General features: G+C 34.5%; 1 pseudogene; it reads left to right on the top strand.

Annotated features, from left to right (window-relative positions):
• The window catches only part of LOC111774833 (oxysterol-binding protein-related protein 1-like), a 40,161-nt pseudogene that overhangs the window by 10,832 nt on the left and 3,562 nt on the right, over window positions 1-25,767 (top strand).

Genomic DNA, 25,767 nt, shown 5'->3' with positions numbered 1-25,767 from the left:
TTTTCTGACCGTTTGCACTGAGATTGCTGTTGTTTTCCACAATGCCCTGGGCTTGGAATTTTCAAAGTCCTGCTCTAAATAAAGTTAGGCCTCGTATTTAAATCCTGCCCCATCTTGATACAACTTTGCTATAGAGTTAGAAGGAGGGGAAATGGAGCAGATCCAGGCTAAAACTACAGCAGCATCCACTATTCTTACTGAGATTCAGTAGATTTTTCTTGAATAGATGCGTTTCAACTTGTTGTATGTCTTTGGTCAATTTCCAGTGTTGTGAAATGGTTGTTTTGATTGAGATTTCATTGAATCTATAGATCCACTTGGGGAATATTTTTATTTTAGCAATATTGAGATCTCCAAGCCATGAATATTGCCTATCTCTCCACTTTTGAAATCTTAATTTCCTTTTACAATGTTTTGTAATTAAATTTATTCTTTTGTATTTATCTTTTGAAACTATTACAAATGGACTCCAAATTTTTATTTTCTGTTTTTGCTGCTAGTATATAAATAGAAAAATGTGGTTTTTTTCTGTTTTGAGTATTCACGTAAGGTACTGCAGCCTTGCTAAATTCACTTGTTAGGTAGGTCTCGTAGCTCTTTGTAGATTTCTTAGGGTCTCCTACATATAGAATCATGTTGTCTGCACATAAGGGTTGTTATATTTCTTTACAATCTGTATACCTTTTCTTTGTTATGCTTGCTTTATTGTACTAGATAGGACCTCTAGTACAATTTTAAATAGACTTGGTGAGAGTTGAGATCCTTATTTTGTTTCTTATCTTAGGTACAAAGCACTGAGCCTTTCATCATTGAGTTATTAGTTGTAGATTTTTCATAGATACCCTTAATCTGGTTAAGGAAGTTCTTTTCGTTTCCTAGTTTACTGAGAGCCCTCAGCATGCAAATCTGTTGAATTTTACTAAGTACTTTTTCTGCATTATTGAAATGATCATATGATTTTACTCATTTTATTAATATGGTTTATTACATTGATAGACTTTAGGGTGTTAGTAAAACAATCTTAATATTGTTGGGATAAATCCCAGTTGGTCATGATATATTATCATTTTAATATGTTGTTCGCTAATATTTTGTTAAGGATTTTTGCTTCTGTGTTCATGGTGGATATTGGTTTATATTTCTCTTTTCTTGTGATATTTATGTCTGGTTTTGGAATCAGAGTATTGCTCGTTTCATAATGAATTGGAAAGTGTTCCTCTTCAGTTTTCTGGAAGAGTTTGTGTGGGATTAGGTTTATTTCCTTCGTAATTGCTTGATAGAATTCACCTGTGAAGTCACATGGACCAGGAGTTGTTTTTGTGTGAGAAGGATTGTAATTACAAATCTGATTTCTTCAGTTGCTATAGGGCTATTCAAATTTTCTATTCCTTCTTTGGTTGGTGTTTGTAATTTTTGCCTTTCAAGAAATTTGTCCATTTTCTTTAGGTTATCCAACTTGTTAATAATATTCCCTTATTATGTTTTTAATGTTTATGATAAGTAGTGTTGTATCTGCTTTCATTTTTTTATATTGGTAATTTGTGTTCTCTCTTCTTTTTTGCCTAGATCAGTCTGGCTAGCAATTTATCAATTTTATTGATCTTTTCAAAGAACCAGTTCTTGATTTCATTGAATTTTTTCTATTTTTTATTTCATTGATTTTTGTTCTGTTTAAAATATTTCTCCATGCTTTGTGTTTAATTTGCTCTCTTTTATAGTTTCTTAAGGTCGAAGCTTAGATTGTTGATAGAGACCTATCTTCTTTACTAATACAGCCATTTAAAGCTCTACTTTCCCCTTTGTAGCTGTTTTAGTTTCATCCTACTCATTTTGGTATGTTGTATTTTCATTGTTATCCAGTTCACAATATTTTCTAATTTTTACTGTGATTTCTTCTTTGAACCAATGAATATTTAGAAGTGTGTTATTTAATTTCCAAATAATTGGAATTTTCCTTATTATTTTGTTTTTGATTTATAATTTAATTCCATTTTGGTCACTGAACACATCCTATATCATTTCTGTCTTGTCACATTTGTTGAGACTTGTTTGGTGGCTCTACATATGGATTATCCTAGTAAATGTACTTGAAAATAATGTGTATTTTGCTATGTTGGATGTAGTGTCCTATAAATGTTCAGTCATGGTGACGAATCATGTGAAGACAAATCTTCTATGTCTTTGCTTATTTTTGGCTAATTGTATCAGTTGCTGAGAGAAGGGTGTTAAAATCTCCAACTATGCTTGTAGAATTGTTTATTTCTTGCTCTGTTATTGATCACATATATACTTACAATCGTTGACTTCCTGGTTAATTGACCCTTTTATCATTATGTAGTGGCCCTATTTATGTCATATAATACATTTTATTTTGAAATCTATTTTGCCTGATCTTAATACAACCACTCATGCCTTCATATCCTTACTGTTTGCGTAGTATCTCTTTTTCTATCCATTTACTTTTAACCTATCCATATTTTCTGTTTCTTGTAGATAATGTATATTTAGGTCCCTGTTAACCAATCTGACATTTTTTGCCTTTTAATTCGATTTCTTTTGAGAATGTGTTCCACACTCTTACTTACTCTTATGTCAGGTAATTTTGGATTGTATCCTTGGTATTATGAAGGTTAAGTTCTGGAGTTTCTGGATTCTGTTATTTTTCTGCATTAAATGTTATTTCCTTTGTTTTAGCAGGTCATTTTTGAGGCTGGTTTTGGGTTGTAAACTCTGTTTCTTGGGCAGCAGCTCTGGTCTGCATTCAGATAGTTTGTATTTAAATGACTGCTTTGAATCTTTTTGGCGTATTAGTTAGAGATGTGAATAGATAGGGTTTAGAGATCCCTTCCCTGTCTCTTTCTCTTGGGGTATTCTCCTACTTTCTTTGGTGTTTATGGGCTCTGTGGTTTTGCTTTTTGAATTCCCAGAGACAGAAAGACTGGGTTTTCCCACATGTGCCCTTGCTGCTGTTGTGTCACCATGTGGACTGTACTTGGTCCCAAGTGAAAAACTTTTGGGTATGGGAACTTATTTACATAGCTCCTCATTTCCTTTCCTCCTAGAGAATGTGCATTCCCCATCAGAGTCTGTCAACTTTTGTTCACTGTCCAGTTCCATTAGGTAGTTGCTTTTTGTTTTGTGTCCAGGTTTTATAGTAGTTTTCTGCAATGTGGGGTGGGGAGTGAAGGGGTTCCTCTGGTAGGGTATTGAAGCAGAAGTCTTTTTTTTTTCCATTCTTAAATCTCCTCACTTCCAAAAGACATAATTATTTCTTATTCTTCTTCCTTCCCTTTTTCCCTTTCTTTATCAATCTTATCTACTCCTCATTCTTTTACACTCAGTTCAAACATTTACTACACTCACCTCAAACAAAAGGTCCAGGAGAGTGAATAAGAAATTGGAGCTGTGGTATTTAAAGGACTTTACAGCCCAAGTGCATGCTAAGTTATATTTAATAGAAAGGATATTATTTACTTTGTATTATTTATATATTACTTTGTATATTCCTTTGTATTATTTACTTTGAGTAACTAAGAATAGGAAGGCCAGATTTGTCATAGATAAGCTACAGTGTACTTTGAAACTCCCAGTGTATCAGTTTTTCTCCCAATTTTTATCAGTTGGTATTTTAAATGTTGTTAAATTGAGCATAATTGTCATGTTAATACTTTTAATTTTATATATAGATAATTTTAGGGTTCTACTTTATGTGTGTGAATGGTGTTGTCTTAGTGACTTCTTTATATCCAAGGTAAAATCCACTGATAGCTGCTTCTTTATTGAATGCTTTGATGACAGTATTCATAGCTTCAGAGTTCGTTCCTAAGAATAGCCTTCAGCAGTCAAGAGAGGTAATTTTATGGATTCACTTATCTTTCATAAAACCTAAAGAACATTTTAAAAAACGTAAAGAATATAAGATAGTTTCAGTGTTAACGGTTAAAATCTTGTTGATTATACCATTTTAATGGAGGCGATTATATGAAGCTTGAAATTTGGCTTATGAATTAGTTGTTTATTAACATGTACTTGCAGGTATTTTCTGTTCATAAGTCTTTTTCATTTTGATTCTGTGAATGTAAGGGCCTCTTATTGGTTTTGGAAAAAAGCCTAAATGATTATTTAGTCTGCCCCTTAATTCATAGGTGAGGAAACTGAAGCTCATAAGACTGAAGTGATCTTCCAAGGTTACACAACTTGCAAGTGACAGAACCTGGACTCTGCTACAGGTGTTCTGATTTATTACAGTGTAGACTCCTCCTTCCTTTGTAGTAAACTGAGCAATTTATCAGTTTACGAGCAAGCAAGAAAATTGGGATTCTCCTGACAGAAATTCATAGTGCAGTTTTTTAATGTAGAATCCATAATCCATATTCCTTTAAATCAAAGCAGTAGTCTGAGATCTGTCTTGTTTTTCATAAATTGTGTAAGGAGTTAAAAGAGTGTATTTTCCAAAGTGACTAACTTTGGCCTTGCAAAGAACCCTAAACACTCCTAATCATAGTTGTCCCAACATTTCATAAAGTGGTAAGATTTGGCCCTGAATAACGCTATAAGAAATGAGGAAGAGGTAAGACAGGTATTTTTAGGGCAAACATTCTCTTTTTGTGAAATCACTATTTTTTAAAAACCAAAAAGCATCAGGGCAATTGTTGGCTCTCTTTAAATGATCTGAGTTTCTTGTGCTTATAATTTGCTTGCAGGTTAGTAAAACTGTGTTTCTGGATACCTTATTATACAATAACTTATTCAACAGTGTTGAGAACCTATAATTGTAAGTGAAAAATTCTCTGCTCATTTAGTTTTTATAATGTGTTTGAGTATTATTATTAATGATATGTAAACTTATGAATGATATTTTTTAAAGTGTTGGGAAAATTTTCTGTCCACACATGCATGGACAAGAGACCTGCGTCATTATTTCATTGTTGGTTGGAGGTTTTTTTTGAGGCCATAATATTTTTTTCTCCATGTGAATTTTATACTTTCCAGATCATTGTCATATTATCTCTTTTGAGTAAAAATACATTTCACTTTTATTTAAATCTTTGGATTATTTTAGGACTGGCTGGACAATAGAAGAGCGTTCTGCTTATAGCACTCACTACCGTTCCAAGGATCAGTTGGCGGATGAAGAGGATGATGCAGTTTCTGCTGTAGCCTTGAAGGAATCCATAGAGGTAAATAGGAAAACATAACCTGACCTTTATAGCTAACTCTGTCAGTAGGGTTTAACCAAGAATTTTTTTTTTAATGCAAAGTTTTGGAATTAAAATTTCTGACAACAATGGAAATAGTATTGCTCTTTGCCCAGTAATATTCTATTGCTATTTGTAATGTGTCTGTTATGGTAATACTCTCAAGTGTCTCTGTAGATATGCTCTAAAGATGAGCATGTGCCTATATGTATCTTTTTCTGTTAAAATTTTTGTAATCAGATTGTCATTCTCTTTGAAAACTGCCACCAGTAGGGGGATCATGCATAGCTTGACTTGCTGCCCTTTGTGACTTCACTGCGTATTTAAGAGTTTAAATAATGCAACCATAGTGATACTTACCTTTCCTGGTCAGTAGTTTCATTTAAAACCACTTGTAATCTGTAACTTCATTGTAAGGTAAAGCATCAGTAGTGAACGGAGAGGCCCTTATCTGAAGCGACATCAGTGCCTTATCCGTAGAGAAATATCAGCACGTGTAATTGAAATGAACGAGGTATTTTTTCCTTGGTATCAATGTTTTGGCTATACCTTTTAAATGGGAATTGAGTTTGGAAGAATTACAACTACAAAAGGAAGATGAGTTTCAATCCAAATAATTATATCGGAGCATATAAATTTGCCTACTAAATTTAATCCCTTTTTTTAATGAAATGAATTAGTTGCAGGATTTGAATGTTTCTAAATCAACAACTGTAATGAAGTTTGCTATTACCTAAGGAGTTTTATTGACTTAAAGGCCTATAAATTTAAATGAGAGATTTTGCTTCTTTTGATCGCTAATCTTAATTTATGATAGAACATTAAAGAATTTGAACTCTTCTATGTTTTGTTGAAGACATTCTGCAGGATTTATTGACAGTTGCTTTACCGGTTAAAACTACTGTTTTAAAGCCTAATATGTAATATGATAACTATAAATGTAATTTTTAGATCAGTGAACTTTGCAAAAGTAACATCTACCAGAGCATCTGAATATCATAAAGAAGGTACATAAAGAAGGTTTAAATATCTATGGCCAAAATAATGTTAAACAAGAAAAAATAAAACTGTGCTAAATATTTTTTAACTTTTAGTCAGTATTCCCTAAGTGAAAAGAAATCCTTCCCTATTTATCTACCTTCAGTATAAGTTTAATGATAAAACCTGGAAGAACATATAAAGCATAGCAGTATCTTTCCCAGGATTATGGTAATTTTAAGACCTTTTTAATGGAAGTGACAGGTAAAATAAAAGCATACTAACTTGCATATCATTAAAAAACTTTCTTAAAGAAGTGTTTCCTCTTTAGTTTTCAAATTTTTGTGTCGTCAACCTCAACTATACCTTTCATTTTACTCATTTGAATATTGTGTGCCCATGTTAACTTTAAAATCATGAAGTTTTTGCCGTCTAGATTTTATAGCACCTGAAGTCAGTGAGAATTTTAGCCAGTGTTAAGCACTTTCAGGTTTTGCAGGTTATAGACAAATGTGTCCAACAGAACTTGAATGCAAATTCTGTGAGTCTTGACTCTGTTTCAGCTTCTGAAGTTTGGTCCAAAAAAGATAAAATCTCAAACGAGCTTTGAAGTATGTTGAATTACAGCTTGTGGTAGACTGGCTTCAGAGTGCTCTTGATCCTTGGATTCATAAGGTGCAAGGAAATTCTGGCACCAATTTGTGAAACAGATCTATTCTTGGTGTCTATAGACTTTCTAAAGAAAATTAGGAACTCTGGGACTGCAATTATAAAACCATCTGAATTAACATAAAACCATTCTTATTTCCTCAACTGCTTTTGGGTTTGTAAACAGACCTATAAGAAAGTAGGCGAACAATATGTCTGCACTGAAAAAGTGACCATGTTATATGATAGTTTTGGTCTCATTTTACCTCCACCCAAAATGAGGGCCTCCAAAAACTTAAAACATTTTCTTTTAGTTCTGTTGCTGTCTTGAGATTAGGCCTCCAGGGAGAAAAGTATAAAACAAATCAGAAATATTGGCTTCGTGGTTGTTGCCTTAATGGCAACTTGAAAATATTTCAGAAAAAAAAAATTGAAGGAGAAATTTAAGCACAGTATTGGTATAGAACTGTACTGTTCAATACAGTAGCTACCAGACACTTGTGGCTATTTATATTTAAATTAGAATTGAATTAAAATTTTAGTTTCTTGTTTTAACAGGCCAAATTTCAGGTGCTCAATAGTTGTATGTGGCTACCACCTTGGACAGTGCGTACATAGAATGTTTCCATCATTGTAGAAAGTTTTATTGGATAAAACTGGGATAGGCTCTGGCATTTGGTGTGGTACTAGCAAAGTGGAGGTTTTATTTGTTGAAGGTATCTTGGTTCTATAAGATCTGTATCTTGATTCTGAACTCTATCTGTATTATAAGAAGTAATGAGCAGATGATGCTAAATTTTAACCAAATGAGAAAGTAATACCAAACTCTTCTGATTTAAGAATAAATGATTGCTAATTAAAATAAATGCACAGCAAGATGAATGTACACCAACATTGGGCTGACAAAGATTGTACATCCATATGAGAATGAGGCAAATTTATATATATTGATATATTTAAGATTCGTAGTTCAGTAGAAAGGGCAAGGTATAAAATGATATATCTAATATGTATGCTTCTACTTGGGAGAAAAAAAGCAGGGACATACACACACACATTTGTGTAGGCTTAGATCATCCCTGGAAAGATGAGAAATTGTTAGCATTTGTTGCTTTGAGGCTGGGAAAGGGGGAAAACAGGGTCTCTAGGACTGATAGGTATCTGAGGGAGAATTGCCTTTCTCTGTATATCCTTTTATTTATTTATTTATTTTACTTTGTGTAAATATCTATTGCAAAATAAAACATAAAGAAGATTACAGAGCAGGGCCTTAATAATCACCAGGTACCAAAAAGAATAAGTGTGCTGTAGATGGACTTATACTGAGGAAAGATGGAGTATGGGGTTATCCTCAAAGTGCGTTTGGATAGAGTTAGGAAAACTTAGAGATGAGTACTGGGGCACCAATACTGGCAATACTGGCTATTTTCTGCAAAGAGGGAAATTATTAGGGTTCTATAATGTATTACTTTAAAAGTTTAATATTATTGAGATACAGTTTTTATGCAATAAAATGAATGCATTTTACGTCTCCAATTTGATGTGTTTTGACAAACCTATATACTGTGTGTAACCACCACTCCTACAAGATATAGAACATTTTCATCACCTCAAAAAGTTCCCTTGTGCCCCTTCCCAAACAATACTCTCACCTCCATCTCAGGAAACCACTCATCTGCTTTCTGTCATTATAGGCATGGTCAGTTTTGCCTGTTCTAGAATTTCACGTGAGTGGAATCATACCGTGTGTGCTCTTCAGTGCCTGTCTTCCTTCACTTACTATGTTGTGTGTATCAGTAGTTTGTTCCTTTTTATTGCTGAGTAGAAGGCAGTCTGCTTCTGGTCTTAATTAACCAAATGTGGATTGTCTGTAGCAAACAGCTTGGAATTAATGACCTCTCTCCTACTCTATCCACTTCTCCCTAGATGCCCACCCCCTTGATACACATTTGTAAGCTGTCCCATAGGCCAGGAATCATAAAGTAGTTTAACATTGATTTAAATCAGACAAAACCGACAGCTGAAATCTAGGTGGGCAGAAGTAGGAGCAGAAGACCTGTGTTGTTAATGTGGCTTAGCTGCTCACCTGGGTGCCTCTGACCCTCTGGGTCCCATGTCTGGGTATGATCCTGTGCCCAGATAACTTGGGTTTTAAATACTGTTACACTTCAGGTGTTAGAACATTTCTCGTAGTGGGATCCCATTTATGTAGAATAAATGAAAATTAAACCTAAAAAAAAGTCCCTGACACAAGGTGAATGGCATAGAAGTCAAGAATGAGACACCATGCTGGGCTCTGCAAAGAACTCATAAGCATTAACCTTCATAAATAGATTAAGTTTTCATAATATAGCCAATAGCTGCTAAGGAGAAATTATAGTAAATTGGAGAATGTGTTATTTTATTTTATTAATAAACGTCTTTCCGTTCTTTTTAGCATCAGTTAGCACAAATTGTTTAGAAGACATGTGTTATACCCAACTATAAAACAGTATATGTAGATTGAATCTTCTTCAGCTAACCTACTATGGACCTTTTAAAACAAGTAAATCAGAGGTCAAGGAAACTTTTTTTTTTTTTTAACACAACTGACTTTTTTTTTTTTTTACAGATTTTATTTTTTTCCTTTTTCTCCCCAAAGCTCCCCGATACATAGTTGTACATTCTTAGTTGTGGGTCCTTCTAGTTGTGGCATGTGGGACGCCGCCTCAGTGTGACTCGATGAGCGGTGCCATGTCCGCGCCCAGGATTCGAACCGCCGAAACACTGGGCCGCCTGCAGCGGAGCGCTCGAACTTAACCACTTGGCCATGGGGCCGGCCCCAAGGAAACTTTTTTTAATAGCTGTCAGATAGATGTGCTAAGGGAAGATGAATATGATTCAAGTATTTGAGGATGATGCTATGGAGAGTGTTTCTTGTCTCTAATTATAACTCAGGAACTATCATGTTTATTACAGATTCACAGTCTGTAAATGAAGCCAGTGCTTACTTTTATGCATCCAGCTAACTTTCAGCATAGAAAGGAAAAGAGAAAATAGTAGTGTTGACTTATATATGGGCAGGAGTATTAAATATGACTAGAGTGAAATGATGATTTTCTATTAATAAATTATGAGTGATGCATTTGGTTGCAGTGTGTGTTTTCAGTGCCTCCAGATTGGCTTTTTCCCTGTCTTCAAACCTGTATTCACAGGCTATATCTGAAAAAATTATCCAGCATTCCATTTCCCTTTCTATGGTGTTTTAAATTGCATAGTGTAGGTATTCTCCCTCCCCAAAAAACATAAATGTGAATTATATTTTTATGTTGTTAGAGCTGTCAGAACAGACTGACAAAGACTTTGAAGAGAACGTTGCCTGTCACTAATGTGGTACCATGAATAATTCTACTGTGGTTGAGCTGAGCTTCATAAACACTAAAAAATTTATGAGGTGAAAAAGGAGAAAAGTGTGCTTACCTATGTCACCTTGGCATGTAGATCTGATTTGGGGGGAGCAAAAATGTTTAGTTATGAGCCAGTTGAGATTAGGAGTACAAAGTAGGGAAGATTCCTAAGGCTAACTATATTACTCCACTTACAACAATGTGATTCTAATATTAAGGTCAAGGTTCTCAGAATAAATATTTTTCATTGCTGTAACCAACCAACTTTACAATGATAATTTTCTAGCTTATTCTTCCTACCTCTTTAAAGGGAAACTATAAATAAAACTAACTTCAAAATTATGTTGTTAATATAGTAGATGGATTTATCTGATTTTTCATTTTAGACTTCCCAAATCTATGCTAAGATGGGATGCAACTCACGTCATGAAACTCTATATTTATATTTTGTTTTTAGGGACCTAAATGTATAGAAATTCCAAATTACAAGGAAGAATGCTTTCTATGATTGACTTTACCTTGTTTTTATAAGCTTTGACTTACTAAGAAAATGTCCTTATCAGTCTGATTATGTGGGGGCTGTGTGTGCTTAAGATTGCTGAATGAAAATCAGCTCATGGTTTCCAAATGTTAGTGCCATCTGGATTTTTTTTTTTTTTTAACAGAAACAGTTTTTAAAATATGTTCTTAAGGAATGCATTTTGTAATCTAATCAAGGAATGCATTTTGAATTTAATCAAGCCTATTACAGTGTTAATAAATCAGAGAAGTCTTAACTCCTTAGATATATATGGTGTAATGAATTGTTAGAAGTAATTAATGTAATTGTATGGTATCTGCATGGCAGATGTTGAATGTATTTAAAATTTAGAAAGACATTAATCTGTATGTGATTAACTAATTGTTATATTCAATTTCTAAGGAAATTTTCTCTCACCTTTTTCTCTCTGTTAGGAATATGTTTCAGTTATTGTAGTGTACCAACCTGTGAACTAAAAGTTTTGATGGAAACATTAAAGCGTATGTGATGTAAAAATCTTTTATTTGTTTTAATTTTGTCTTCTTATTTTGTTTTTCCAGAAAGCGAAAACATGCTAACAGAAACTAGATAGGGAAATGTCCAGCTTTCTTAAATGATTAAGGAGTGTGACATGGCCACAGGTTAAAAAAAAAGACAACAGTACCAGAAAAAACCCCAAACTACTCTTTAACACAACCTATTATCATAGATGTTGACACTTTGTAGTTTTGTTTGATTCTATATTTTAGATAAGTTTTGGGTTTGAATTTAGAATTATGTTTGATAAAACTATTTTGAAATTTTAAAAGGGCTATTTAAAATTTCTGCTCATGGAGGAGGCTTGGCTGATAGAGTAATATTTTTTTTTCTTTTAAGAAAAAGAAAAAGTTAAAGTTAACAGTTTGGGGCTATAAATTCATTTTGGCTACTTAATGAAAATTCTGCTTATGAATCTCAGAAGACTTGGTTTTTGGAGTCTGACTGTCTGGGGTTTGAATCCTTTCTCTGCCACTACTAGTGGTAACTTGGAACAGTTCATTAACTTCTCTGAGCCTCAGTTTTCCCATCTATAAATAAAGGGGTTGGTTGTTTCCAGCTTTTGGCCTTTTATGATTGTATGAATGCATACATGAACTTGTCTATTTAATGATCAGTCTACCTTTCAGTAGTAACTTTGTATGTCTTCACTCTCCATTAGTTATGAATTATTAAGAGTTGGCTGTAAATACTCCAGAAATCAAAATACAATCCAATAAAAAATACAGAATTTAATATAAAATCTAATATAGAAATTAAATATTGAAAAAATTATTTATTACTTTGTAAATTAAAAAATTATCACGTTTCTTAGATTTTAGACACCTAACAGTTGCTTTAGACTTTAGTTTTGATGTGTTTATAAATAAGTTCACTAAAAGAGAATTGATTTAGTTGTCTGTGAGTTTATGATTAACTATCAATTTTAATCATGATCTAGTTTCCCCTCAGTGGGCTCCTAGATTCAGTTTATATGTGCCCAGGAAATGTGAAGAAATGTTGATATTAAAGTAAACTGAGCAGAAATATTCTGTATCTGTCCAAATGTACCTCTGGCATTGCTTTACTTCAGTTCCGCCAACATTTATTCATATCAGCAATAATAGCTTTGAGAACGACAGCATTTAAGTAGTTTTGATTATTAATTGCAGGCTGGAATATTGTATTGCATTCATCCTCAGTGGACTCCTTAAATAATAACAGCTTCAATAGATATAGTTCACATAGCCTAAAATTCACCCATGTGAAGTGTACCATTCAGTGGTTTTTAGTGTATTCACAGACTTATGCAATTATGATTGTCAATAGGCTTTAAAACAGTATCTTCACCAAGAACCATCAAAAGTAAGAAGAGATACTAACAACATTTAAAAGATGTAGAAAATGTCCAGAGTTAGATGACATATAAAGATTAATTCCTTTAACCTGGACCAAAGAAAAATTGATACCAGAACTACAACCAAATTAAGTTTTGGGTTTTTTTAAACCTTAGTCAAATTAGACAAATTAGACAGTGTCAAATTAGACAGTGTCATCTGGGAAACTTTGAGATGTTTGACTCTGATCTGAAAACCCTATTTTATATATCTACAATAAAATTCAATGGACTTATACACAAATAATTATAAGCATTATTTTCTGAAAGATTGGTATAGATAGATAAATCCACATTTTATATAAATAGTAAGTAAATAGGGTTAAGATGATTTCATGAATTGAATTGGAGAGTTGAAGGTAACTGAGTCGCTCTTAATGCCAAGGAATTGTACAGAATAATCTTGCACCATGTGTTTACTAAAGGAGGCTGGTAGATATACATCCTGCTCCAAACTGTCTACATAGTTTGCCAGTGACTTCTCAGGATGAAAAACTAAAATGTTAGTGGACAGAATCCAGATCTTGTGGTTGAAATTCTTAGTTGTCTTACATTTTAGTACAAAATTGTATGAATTTTAAAACTCTGCTCCTTTCCTTCTTATTTCAGCTTCTACCATACTAGTTCAGCTCTCTGTCCTCTCAAATCCAGTTTACCGCAGCAGCCTTCCCTGTAGTCTTCCTGCCTTCTGGGACCCCACTGCATTCTGTCCTTAGAGGGAATTGCATCAGAAGACTTTCAGGAACTCTTCCAACTCAAATTCTGTGAAATACTGCATTATTGCTGCCAGATTAATTTTAGAAAGGTACTTTTTTGAGCATAAATTTTTTTTTCCTTTTGGAAAAAAAATCTTATGGGTTCTTGAAACTATAGAATAAAATGCAAACTCTTTATCCTGGCATTTAAGGACTTTCTTAACCCTCTCACCACCTGATTTTTCAGCTTTATTTACAATTATTCTCTGCCATGATCCCTGTAAACGCTTTTGACCAAACACTGTGTCATTGGTCCAAAATGTCCTCTGTTGAAATACTGATTTTGTTTTCGTGAGTGGACCTTAAACCTAATTTCTGTCTAAGTGAATGCCAAAATTTATTTATCTGGCATTGGTAGCACATCATTCAAGATTCAAAGAATACAGTGTTGAAATCTCTCCTATTTTTATCTTTACCAAAAGCCTGGTTGCAAAAACAGAATCACCCGAACTAATAAAACTTTTAGAAGATTTCCTGAAGATCATGTAGTCAATTTATTCTTCCATACAACCCTAAGTTCACCCTTAAGTAGTAACCAGTTTTTGACTATTATAAATAATGTTGTATTGTGCATTTATATTTGGTCACATCACTTTATTACTGTAGGATTCTTGGAAGTGGGTTAGTGGGTGAAGTGTATTAACATTTTTGAGCCTATTGTTGCATATTGCTAAGTTATTTTCCAAAAAGATATATTATTTTACATGCCGACTTTAATGCCTACACTTTATTGCATATTACTAAATGCATATAGTGAATCCCTGATTAAAGAAATTAGAATGATTTCAGTTATCTGAAAGAAAAACTCTTAAAGGAAAAGCACATTTGTTCAACCCACTGAAAACTCTTTCCTCAAAATTGTAGGCTTTGGGCGAACACACTTCTAACCACCTTTTCTGTTGCCACCCTGGTCCAAGCCACCGTTGTCTCCCACAGGGACTATTAAAACAGCCTCCTAACTGGCCCTCAAATTCCATCCTTCCCCCTACAGTTCCTGCCCCAGGAATCCTTCTAAAACATAAGTGTATGATATCCTTTGCTCAAAACATCCGGTAGCTTTCAGGTGGTCTCACTTAGAATGAAAGGCAAAGTCCTTCCAATGACCCACGAACCCTTCCAGTCCCCTTTTACCTCTGTCCTCATCTCCTGGTTAGCTCTGCTTGCTTCTCTCCAGCCTTACCAGCCTTGCTGTCCCTGAAGGAAGCCAGGCATATTCCTGCCTCAAGCCTGGCTGTGCTGGTCCCCTTGCCTGGAAGGCTTTTCTCTGGGGTACTCATTCACTTCCTTACCTCCCCGGGTCTTTACTCAAACTGAATCTTCTGACTTTCTCTTGCCAACTGCACTGGTTTGCTCCTCTTACATCCCTTCTCAGCCCTGCTTGGTGCCTTGGCCCATCTATCACTACAGACTGCTTTACTAAGGCTTCCTTGCCCTCAGACTTCTGATTGGATTCGGCAGGTGGAAGGCCCTGTCGAGAGATTGGTGGAGGGGGTGGGAAGAGAAGTAGGTAAGGGGTTTTCTTTGCTCCTTCCAGCTGGGCTGTGGTCTAACAGTGCTGCTGGGTTCCTCCACTTGCCCCATGGCCCCATTCTATGACTCCAGCTTCTGCCAGGCTTAGTGACACTGCCCCCACCCCATGCCCCTCTGTTCCAGGGTGGTAACTTTCCTGCATGCCAGTCTCTGTTAGTTCAACTCACCTTCCTCCCTTTTGTTCATAATCTCTTTTTTAAATTCTTTTCAGGTACCCTTTATGTTTGCTAACTCTTCTTGCCAGGACCCTTACTGATACCTCATCCTGTCTAAACTTTCAACTCCATTAGCACTTGCTATCCCCCTACCTTGCTTTATTTTTCTCTTTGTCACATATAAAACTTCCTATATATGTATGTGTAGTTGATTGTGTGCCTCTTCTATTAGAATACAAACTCCATGAAGGAGTTTAATTAATTTAATTAATTTCAGGTGTACATCACTATATTTCAACTTAGGTATAAACTGCATTGTGTTCAGCACCAAAAGTCTAGTTTCTGTCCATCATCATGTACATGTGCCCCTTTACCCCTTTTGCCCTTCCTCTCTGGTAACCACCAATCTGTTCTCCATATCTGTCTGTTTGTTTATCTTCCACGTATGAGTGTTGTCATCCAGTAATTGGTAGTTGTCTTTCTCCGTCCGACTTACTTCACTTAGCATAATACCCTCAAGGTCCATCCATGTTGTCGCAAATGACACAATTTTGTCTTTTATTATGGCTGGGTAGTATTCCATTGTACGTATATGTGACATCTTGTTTATCTGTTCATCCATTGATGGGCACTTAGGTTGCTTGCAAGTCTTGGCTATTGTGAATATTGCTGCAGTGAACACAGGAGTGTATATATCTTCTCAAATCAATGTTTTCATGTTCTTTGGATAAATACACAGAAGTTGAATAACTGGATCATACAGTATTTTTAGTTTTAATTTTTTGAGAAATCGCCATAGTGTTTTTCATAGTGGCTGCATCAGTTTACATTCCCACCAGCAGTGTATGAGGGTCCTTTTTCTCCACATCCTCTCTAACACTTGTTATTTCTTGAGACTCTGTTTTTAATCTAAAAACTCATTCAATATCTTTCTTCAATCCAGAAAAGTTGTTAGCCACTATCTCTTCAAATTTTGCTTCTGCGTTTTTTCTGTTCTTTTCTGCCAGAACTCCTCATAGACATGTGTTGAACCTTTTATTTTCTCTCCCACCTCTTAGTTTCTCATTCCATTTCTATTTTTCTGTGTTACATTCTGAGTAATTTCTCATATCTGTGTTCTAGTTGTAGTTTCTTTCTCAAGTAGATCTATTTTTCTTTTTAATCCTTTGACTTTCTAATTCTAGTGACTATATTTTTAATTCTAGAAATCTAGGTAGTGATTTTTAAAGTTTTTATTTTTCCCATAGAGATATGTTCTTTTATAATATATATATTTCTAATTTTACTTGTAATATTTTAAGCATATAAATTTAAAGCCTTTTTCAGAATGTTCTTAGATCTGAAGTTGTAGTGGAGCTAATTCTTTTGTTTTGTCTGCTAAACGTCCCTTGGGATGGACTGTTTTCCTCACAGTGAATTATAACTTTTTATTGAGAGCTCCTCTTAAGTGGGACTTGTTTTTCCTACCTCCTGGATCATGGACGTGTGCCTACACAGGAGTTGTGTCTCTTTTTCTGGTGAGGCTGTAAAGGTTTTCCTGGTTCTGGTCTAAGTGTTTTAAATTGGATTTAGTACTGTGGCACAGGCTAAGAGTTTCTCTCTCTCATGATTCCCACCCAGAGCAATAGGCAGAAAATGCCCTTCTTCACTGCTTCCCTGAGCCCAACAGCAGTTTCTCCATTTCTGCTTTCACTGGGAGTCTAGCCCTTCACAAGCCCTTGCCTCTTTGCTTTGTGAGACGGGAAGTCATGTCTCCACCCCTTATGTGGGTGTGAAAGCTCAGCTTTCAATCCCCTGGGTTTATGTTCCAGCTGACATCCACCTCTATCCTTGGCCTTCCTCACCAAGGCTTCACTGGCATATGAGTGTTGTATCAGCCTTGACTTTTGTTTTGGTTTCCAGCATATCTGGGATTTTTTTTCCCCAAACTCTGGTATATATTATTTTATTCATCATCTTTATGGGTTGGGGTTGGAGGGAGTGTTCCCCATCAACTTAGTCTGCCAGATACCGCAAGTGTCCCGTGCTCTTTCTAATATAAAACATATCAGTAATCCACAAATTGTATTATGTAGAATAATAGCAAACATATAGCCTTTTTTGGTGCAGTGTTCTATGTACTTTACATGTATTTATTTATTTATTCCTCATAACTCCCGTATGCAGTACATGTAACTAATATGTCCATTTTACAGATAAGCTAACTGAGGCAAGAGTTAACTTGTGTAAGGTCACACAGCTAGTAAAAAACCTAAGACAGGGTTTGATCCTAGGCAGCCTGGCTCCAGTGTCTGCGCTTAACCAATAAAGTTTCTGGAATAAATCAAGAATTCTATATTTACCCCTAAACATTTGATCTATGAACTAGAAAAGTTTACAGATTTATACCTAGATCTACAGTGAAAGGTGGAATTTGTTGAGGATAATCACATTAGCTTGGCCGTGGTGGTTGAGGTGTTGTTCAAGTCCTTATAGCCTTCTATTCAGAAGTTCAGGGGTAGAGTGGGACTGATGTAGAGCAGAAGTTTCCAACTCACAACAAAGAAATCCTCTTTATTTTTTCTGTCAGTTTTTTTCCTTCTCTTTTCTTGTCTGATTTTCTTTGTGGTGTTCTTCATCTCAAAGAACACGTCATTGACTCACACAATTTCCCACGCCTAAACTTTGTAGTCATCTTAACTTCTCTTTCTATCATACTTATTCTCTCTCATGTATCTCTCTATGTTGTCCCCTTTTCTATATCCCCCTACTAATACGCTTAAGTAGGCCACGGCCGTCTTTCCTGTAGATTACAGCAACAACTTCTTGTCTGGCCATGCTGCCTCCAGTTTTATATTCCATTTCCCTCCATTGAATGTTCTGCGAGTAGTTAGAGAGATGCCTCTAAACACAAATTGGATCCTGTCACATCTTTAACTGTAAGGCGTCAGTGGCTTAGGGTGTAATCCAAACTCTAACTTGACCGACCTTGACTTGTGTCTCCTCACTCAGCAGTCTCCTTTCTTGGCTCTTCCTTCCCTTTAATCTATGTTCAGCAGCACTTAACTTTTCTCATGCTTTAGGGTGTTAGCATGTGTTGTGCCTATGGTTTGAAACATTAACTTTTCCTCATCTTTTAAACATCGTTTCCAGAAATTTCTCTTTGACCTCTCTAAAACTAGCTTAAGTGTTCTTAATATGTGTTTCCAAATCACCCTGCACTTTTTCTGTAGTAGCACTAATCACCTTTAGTGGAACTCTATTTGCAGTCCTCTTTGTGGGCAGGCCCAGTCTCCTCAGTTCTTAGAAAGGACAGGAAGAGCAGGTAAAGGTATAGGCCACAGCATTCACTGCTGCCCAGGCCTCTTATACAGGGTACTGGAGAGGGAGCTTCTATCCTCGGTCCAGTCTTTCAGGCAGCAAGCTTAAGAAATCAAATAGATGAGACAACATGGTTATGAAACTAAGTGATTTTTTACTCCTTGTACTTCGCTCACAGTCTGAGGGGGAAGACAGCAAGCATCATGCCCTAAAGCTCTCAAGCATGCGCATGTAAGTTAATACATCATCAAATTTTCTCTCTCTTCACTTTATTCATTGTGGCACAGACCCTACAGCATTCCTCTCCTGACTTTCCTACAGGTAGAGCTCTCTAGGTCACATGTGGCTCAACCTTAATTCATATTTACTTCCTTGACTTGTTTGTCTGGTAAAGTTGTTACCATAAGGTGAAGAGCCCATTGCCAGGACTGTACAAGTACAGTCTGGAGTGATGCAAATCCACTCATGGCCTTTGATGGAGATTTTACTCTGTTTCATTAAAATTGATGTCCCTTATTGCCTCCTGATTACTGCCATAGTCAGATGCATCGCTTTTTTTTTTTTTTTTTACCACAAAAGAGAATTCTTTATCTCATTTCGGCATTTTCTTTATTTCCTATGATCTTTAGCTTTGTCACTAGATAATTTTTGGACTATTTCTTCTCTCTCCTGTTTGAGTTTACTTAAAAAAATTTTTTTAAGGTAGCACCATTACCAGAAGGACAAGGGTAAAGAAATGAAATGCCCTTCATCCAGTTTTTTCTTTTAAATATCTTGTCCTCAATGATAGAAATATTTTAGTAGTTAAATGTTGAAGAACAGGCAAAATATTTTTTCTTGTGCCTCAAGTTAAAAGGAAAATGTAGTAAAAATTATCTATTTCTCTATCTGCACCAATTAGCCATCTTGTAGTGATAAAAATGAAACTGTCTTATATTTTAACTAAAGTACAATAACTTTTTTGATGTAAAATAAAATAATCCGAAATCTTTTGGATTTTCTGTACAAGCCGTGGGAATAGAATATTAGTTTCCCATTTTTTAAATAAATATTTCTTTTCTTTGTACAAAGCTCAGTGCAGGGTATTTGAGGAGTTAGAGGTTTAGAGTTTACAGGGTAACAGAGGTGGAATATGTATACAAGCCCTGTGTTTTCTATTACGAGTGGATGTGGCTGCTTTTGGAGTCAAGTAGAAAGGTCATGTCCCTCAGTGATCTTTAAGGAAAGCTTCATGAGGAGGGTGGCATTTGAACTTGGCCTTGGAAAAAAAAATGTTTTGATTAAGTGGGGAAACTTCTGAATATGAATAATTACTATTTCCAATATTCAGGAAAGAGGGAACATTTCAAACAAAGGTTTGGAGGCAGTAAGGGAGAGGAATATTTCTAGGAAAACAAATATTTCCAGGAAAACAATGTGGCTGAAACTGATTCAGTTTATGGAGTATCTTAAATGTTAGGCTAAGGAGTGTAGACTTTTTCTATATTAGAAGAACATTGGAGGCCATCTGTATTAGAGTTTAGTTTGTTAACATAACAACAAACAAGTATTTCTCCAATAGTTTTAAAACTTACCTAATTAAAATTTGTACAGTGTAATCATGAAAATGAGAGTGTGAGCTTTTTATACCTGTCTCTAAAGTTAAGCTTTTCACATATGATCTTCTAGCATCTTTCCTCAGGTCAAAAATGTTTTTAATACAAAAGATAACTTTTTTTCCTCAAAATTAACACTGTCCAATTATAGTAGGCCAAATATGGTAATATACTGGCCTTTTTGAATTTATTCATTACAGCTTTGTCTCTAAGTATTAATTGGCTAAAACATATTTGCAGTGATTCTCAGTTGGCAACTTTCCTAGATGCTTATTAGTTCTTTCTTTTTATATGACCGTATTAGAACTTCTTTATATAAGAAGCATGCCACTGTGAACTGACGGGTCCTTGATGCTCTGCACTGCACTAGTGTCCATGCCGAAGTCCATCAGTGCTTACATTGACCACTGTGCAAGTTAGTGCTAACTTTAAAATCCTCTGGAATACTAGATTGTCAGAGAAATTAGGGAACTTTTGAAACTGTTTTGGACAAAAGAATCTGACCCTCTCTTAATAATGGATTCTTATAAAAACTTGTCTTCGTATGTATTTCTTGGAATATCTTTTGAAAGCTTGCAGAATCAGTTTTATTTAAAAACTTATAAGTGTTCCTAAAAATTTATTTCAACATTTGTTTGTTTTATGCTAATCAACAAGTATCTAAAGTGTGAAATATCTAAAACATAGACAAAACTGGAGATGATTAAGCATATGATGGTATTTAATAAAAGAAATGCATCCATGAATGACTATGCTTCCATCTTCCTATGATTTTTGCCATGAAAGTGGAAAATTACTAGATTACCCAGAAAATTTATGGAAGGCAGAGGCTGTGTGTTTTTTCTTGTACATCTCCTCACAGGACTTGGTGCACTGCTCTGTGTGAGACATCTGCTGAGGTACTATTTAAGTCATATGGCATCTAGCATATGGTACTCTCTTTTGCTATTTTGCAACTAAGTAGAGAATAAATCTTCACAGTGTGTATCGAAGATGAAAAATAAAGTATGTAAAGTCAAATTTATTTTAGAATATAATGGTTTTCAATTGTTTGGGTGTTATTAAGAATAGCTAACACTAGGAAACTATCCCATAAGATGAAAAATAAGGTAAAATATCTTTTGTCCTTTATATTCAGATATTAATTTAAAGTTGTTCATACCTTCATTCATTCTGACCTTTTCCTTTTTTTACCACTTTTGCCGTATAGGTTTTTGAGTAAGAATTTTTCCAAGAAAAGGACTTTGCTAAAATAAATCACATTCGTATGGACAACTTGGAAATTTTTTTAAAAAAAGAATAAAGCAGAGTAATATTCACAATTTTATCACCTATAAATAATGACTGTAGATAATTTCTTATGTGTTCTTGGTAGATTTTATTTTCCTTTCCATTTCCCATTTGAAAATGTTTTCTTGTTGATGGGATCCACCTTTTTATGGCCTAATAATTGCAAATTGCTGGCATTTGGATATATTTGATTGCTTTTGTTTATTGACCTTGTTTACCATGTTTTAAGAACAGTGTTTTAAGTAAATCAAGATTATTTGAAATATAAATGATGCTACAGATTTAATTTTCTTCTTTTAAGTTACTTTTTGATGATCAGCTTTCTTAATGTTATGATTTTTATTTCATGGAAGGGACAAATGTAAAGGATCTTAATATATAATTAACATAAAGTCCAAAACTATTTCAACTAAGCACCTTTCTCTTGTATTAATCTGTACAGTATATGACATTTTACTTGTTTTTTAAGTGATGTGTCTGTATTTTGCAGCTTTCTCTTGGCCATGTTCTGAAGTCTTTTGTTTTAGGTTGTTCTTTTTTTTTTTGTAATTAGTAAGTGGATTAAGATTTTCTTTAGAAAACTGGGGAAGATAGTGATACTACCATTTCTTTGTTCCCAACTGAAACATACTCTAAAAGATACTGAACCACCACAGGGACATATTTCTGAGATTGGAAAAACCTATTAATGCAAAACATATATCCAAGTAAGAACTAGAGGAAGTTGAGTTAATGCTGCCTTCAGATACGTTAGCCATCATGTGAATTACAGAATTATTTTTGTCTCTTTTTAGCACTTTGCTTTTGAGTAAAATTACTTATTTAGTATAGAAGATCATAAAAATGTTAATGTTTTATATCTAGCGCTATCAGTTCTTGTCAGCAGCTTTTCTTAAACATTATTATTATTATTATTATTATTATTTTTTATAATTTTACTTTTTTTTTTTTTTTTAAGATTTTATTTTTTCCTTTTTCTCCCCAAAGCCCCCCGGTACATAGTTGTATATTCTTTGTTGTGGGTCCTTCTAGTTGTGGCATGTGGGACGCTGCCTCAGCGTGGTTTGATGAGCAGTGTCACGTCTGCGCCCAGGATTCGAACCAACGAAACACTGGGCCGCCTGCAGCGGAGCGCGTGAACTTAACCGCTCGGCCACGGGGCCAGCCCCTTAAACATTATTATTTATTTCTGTAAACTAATTTTTTTAGTCCTGGTGCTTTTACTTGTACAATGTAGGCCTTTCTAGGACAAGGCTTTGTCCTTTCTTTTTCTGTACCAATCTGTGTGCTCTGAATACAGTAGGTGCTTAATAATGATTCACAAGGAACATACTTTATGCTTTGTTTAAGGCAGCTGGAAGGAAACATGAAGTTAGTAGATATAAAACTATGTTTGTGGTCTTAGTTTACTTGAAGGTTCCTTAAAATACCACTCATTTATTTTTTTATTTATAGAAATGTTTTCATTATTTCTTCAGAAAGTTGAAGTTGCCTCTGAAACTTCTAGAGAAGCTTGGTAGCTTTGAGTGATTGCCTTAATCTCTTCACTAAACAAAAAGGGGTAGGTAGTTCAGTATTGAATTTTTTAATAGTTGTTTGGGTGTCACACACTTGATTATCAGATAAGTCATTGCTTTCAAGTTGCCCAAAGGTAGAAGAAAATAGTTTCTTAACAAAGGAAACGAAAGCTTCATTTGTCACCAATATTTAGAACTTATTTATCCTTGATTAGTCAGGATGATTCTGAAATAACTTCTGTTCAGTCATCTAGTTTATTTATATAGCCACATTTAAAAAATATGTTTTAGAGTTGTTCTACTCAGGGTTGTTGTGACATCAGTAAGAGGGTTGTGAAAATATTCTAGAAACTGAAGGTCTTTATATGAAAAATATGTAATACTTGTATTTGGAAAATAAAGTCCTATCATACTTACTATGTGAACCCAGCTCAATGGACTAAATATTTGTGCTCTTTTCCCCTTGCTCTCTCCCATTCAAAAATTTGCCATTTGCTTTTCCAAATATGAGTATGAGTGGTATGCTTATCCATTAGGAATTCTTTTTCTAAGGACTGAAAAGTTATAAAGATGTGTTTTGGCTGCCTAAGCTAGGATTTCTCTTTTTTTATGGATTTTTTCCCCGTTTTTGTGATTTTAATGTAAGCCAAGTAGCTTTCTATATATATGTTTAATCTTCAATTTTTTAGATTAAGACACCAAGTTTATCATTCTTGTTATAATTTATTTCTACCTCTTGGTTAGAGATCAGGTTTTGGTAAAACCAGATAGATGAAAATGGTTTCATATATGTTTATCTGATAGGTAAAGATCTAAAATTGTATTTTCACATGATTAGAATGGAATCCTTGTGAATTCATACAAAATTTTTTAAATGCTATATTTGTTATGTAAACCACAAATTCCATATATTATTCTATTTGGAGAATAATAAAAAATATGTAAATAGTAATCTGAATTCATTTAAAACAAACTTACAGAAAGCCTTTTAACAGAATTCTAACTGTCGCAGAAAAACAGTTGTTCATCAAACATTTTAAATGATTGATTCTTCTAATGCTGTTTGAAAATATTTCTTCTCAGCATTTCTGTTTTTGGTGGTCTGCAGATTTCATAGTCTAGCTTATTTAAATGAGGAATGATTTAGTGATCTAAAAATATCTAAATAGGATGATAGCATTGCAGAACATTTTTGAATTGAACAAATTATGATGTCATGGGATTTGTGTAGTATTTAGTACCCTGTAAAATTAAATTTCATTCACATCTTTTATGTGGTACCTGATGGATGTATTAATAGCTTTTTTGTTTTAGCGATGTATAGTTTTAAGGCGAACAGGAGAGTAGAAGTAATTTAATTTCTAGAGAATCCAACTATGCTAGTTTTTAAACTATTTGCTTAAAAAATAGCCTAGGTAATCATCTCTCTGTGAAAATCTTGATGTGCAAGAGTGTTAGCATGAAGTTTTGACTACGTAACCTCTTTTAGCCTTTTAAATTTGTCATGAGGATTAAACAAGACAATGTAGGCAAAATATTTAGCATGGCTCCTGACAAATAGTAAGCCCTGAGGAAAAGTAAACAGTTATTCTTGTAGAATGCTCTCCAATTTACACTTGTGACCTCTTTTCTGTGATGGTATCTTGGAGCTTTTGTGTTTTTGACATTGGATTTATCTCATTTTGGGAGAGGTGTTGTTATCTAAAGAAAATTTCTTGTGTGGAATGATTGTGTTGTTCCATCCTTATTACTTACTATTTAAGTGATGATGGGCTATTTAGGTTCTCTGAATCCTGATATCTTCATCTCTCAAATAAGGGAGACCATATAGAACATCGTCAGGAGCACTAGTCTGAAAGTCTAGTGGGCCTCTTAAATGGCATTCTTCTCCTTAACCAATTGTGGGACCTTCGGCAGGTTTCAAGTAACGTGAAAATATATAAACACCTCAGTGTTGGGTATGGGGATTAAATGTATACAGTTGAATAATATGTATATAGTGCATATTAGCATATTACCTGGCACACAGTATTTGTTTAGTAAATGGCACTTATTGCTTCAAAGTTTTAGAGTGTCTTTAAGATTCCTTTTCAGTAATTCTGTGAAATATCAACTCTGTGAGGCTCTCAGTAGAGTCCATGGATTTCCTTCTGAGAAATGTGATTATAGACAGTGAAGGCCTAAAAATATTTAAAAGATAAATGGCATCATTGAAGCTAGTCTTTCAAATGGCTAAGAATTACAGCATAGGAATTTAATAGCTTAATTGAGGTCAGAGCAGAATAATTACATACTATAATGCCTTATTTATCTGCCATCATAAATTATATTTCTATTATCTGGAAATTTCATCAAAAGAGCAATCATAAGCTTTGAACTCACATAGACCTAGGTCTGATTCCTGTCTCTGCTATTTAATCTCTGTTCGCCTCAGTTTTAAAATACAGTCTCCTTTTTAAAGTAGTGACCAACCGAAAAAGAGAGTTTTGAAGAGTAAATGAGACCGTATGGGCACAACACCTTGTATGGTACCTGGCACAAATAAGGACCCACTAAATGAAAGTGACCCCAGCTCCCACGGCAGCAAAACTGGTTTTATTCTAATCTGTTTTGATGACAGTTATTCTAAATATTACAAATTTACTTCTTAAGCTAAAATTTTAAACTTAATTTTATCTTTTCTAGGTGCCTCAGGATTGTCCTTTTGTGTGTTCATAATTACTCAATGCCTTAATACAGAGATGCCTTCGGGGGATAATGTTCATAGGACTCTGCATTTTTTGACTAAATGGCCCAGCCCTGCTAGTGCTTTTTGAATTCTTTTTTGCTTCTTTTGGGTTTTAAAAAATTCTCCCTCTTAATTTTTAGATCAACTGTGTGCCTAGCAGTGGGATACTGATCCTTTCTGATTTACTCTTCCTAATCTCCTGTGTATTAAAAAGAAAACCAGATAACCAAACTTGGTGAAATTATGTCCACAGTA

Source organism: Equus caballus, chromosome 8 (assembly GCF_041296265.1).
Source record: "Equus caballus isolate H_3958 breed thoroughbred chromosome 8, TB-T2T, whole genome shotgun sequence".
Lineage (NCBI taxonomy): Eukaryota > Metazoa > Chordata > Mammalia > Perissodactyla > Equidae > Equus > Equus caballus.
This window is presented reverse-complemented; position numbering and strand designations above follow the sequence as displayed.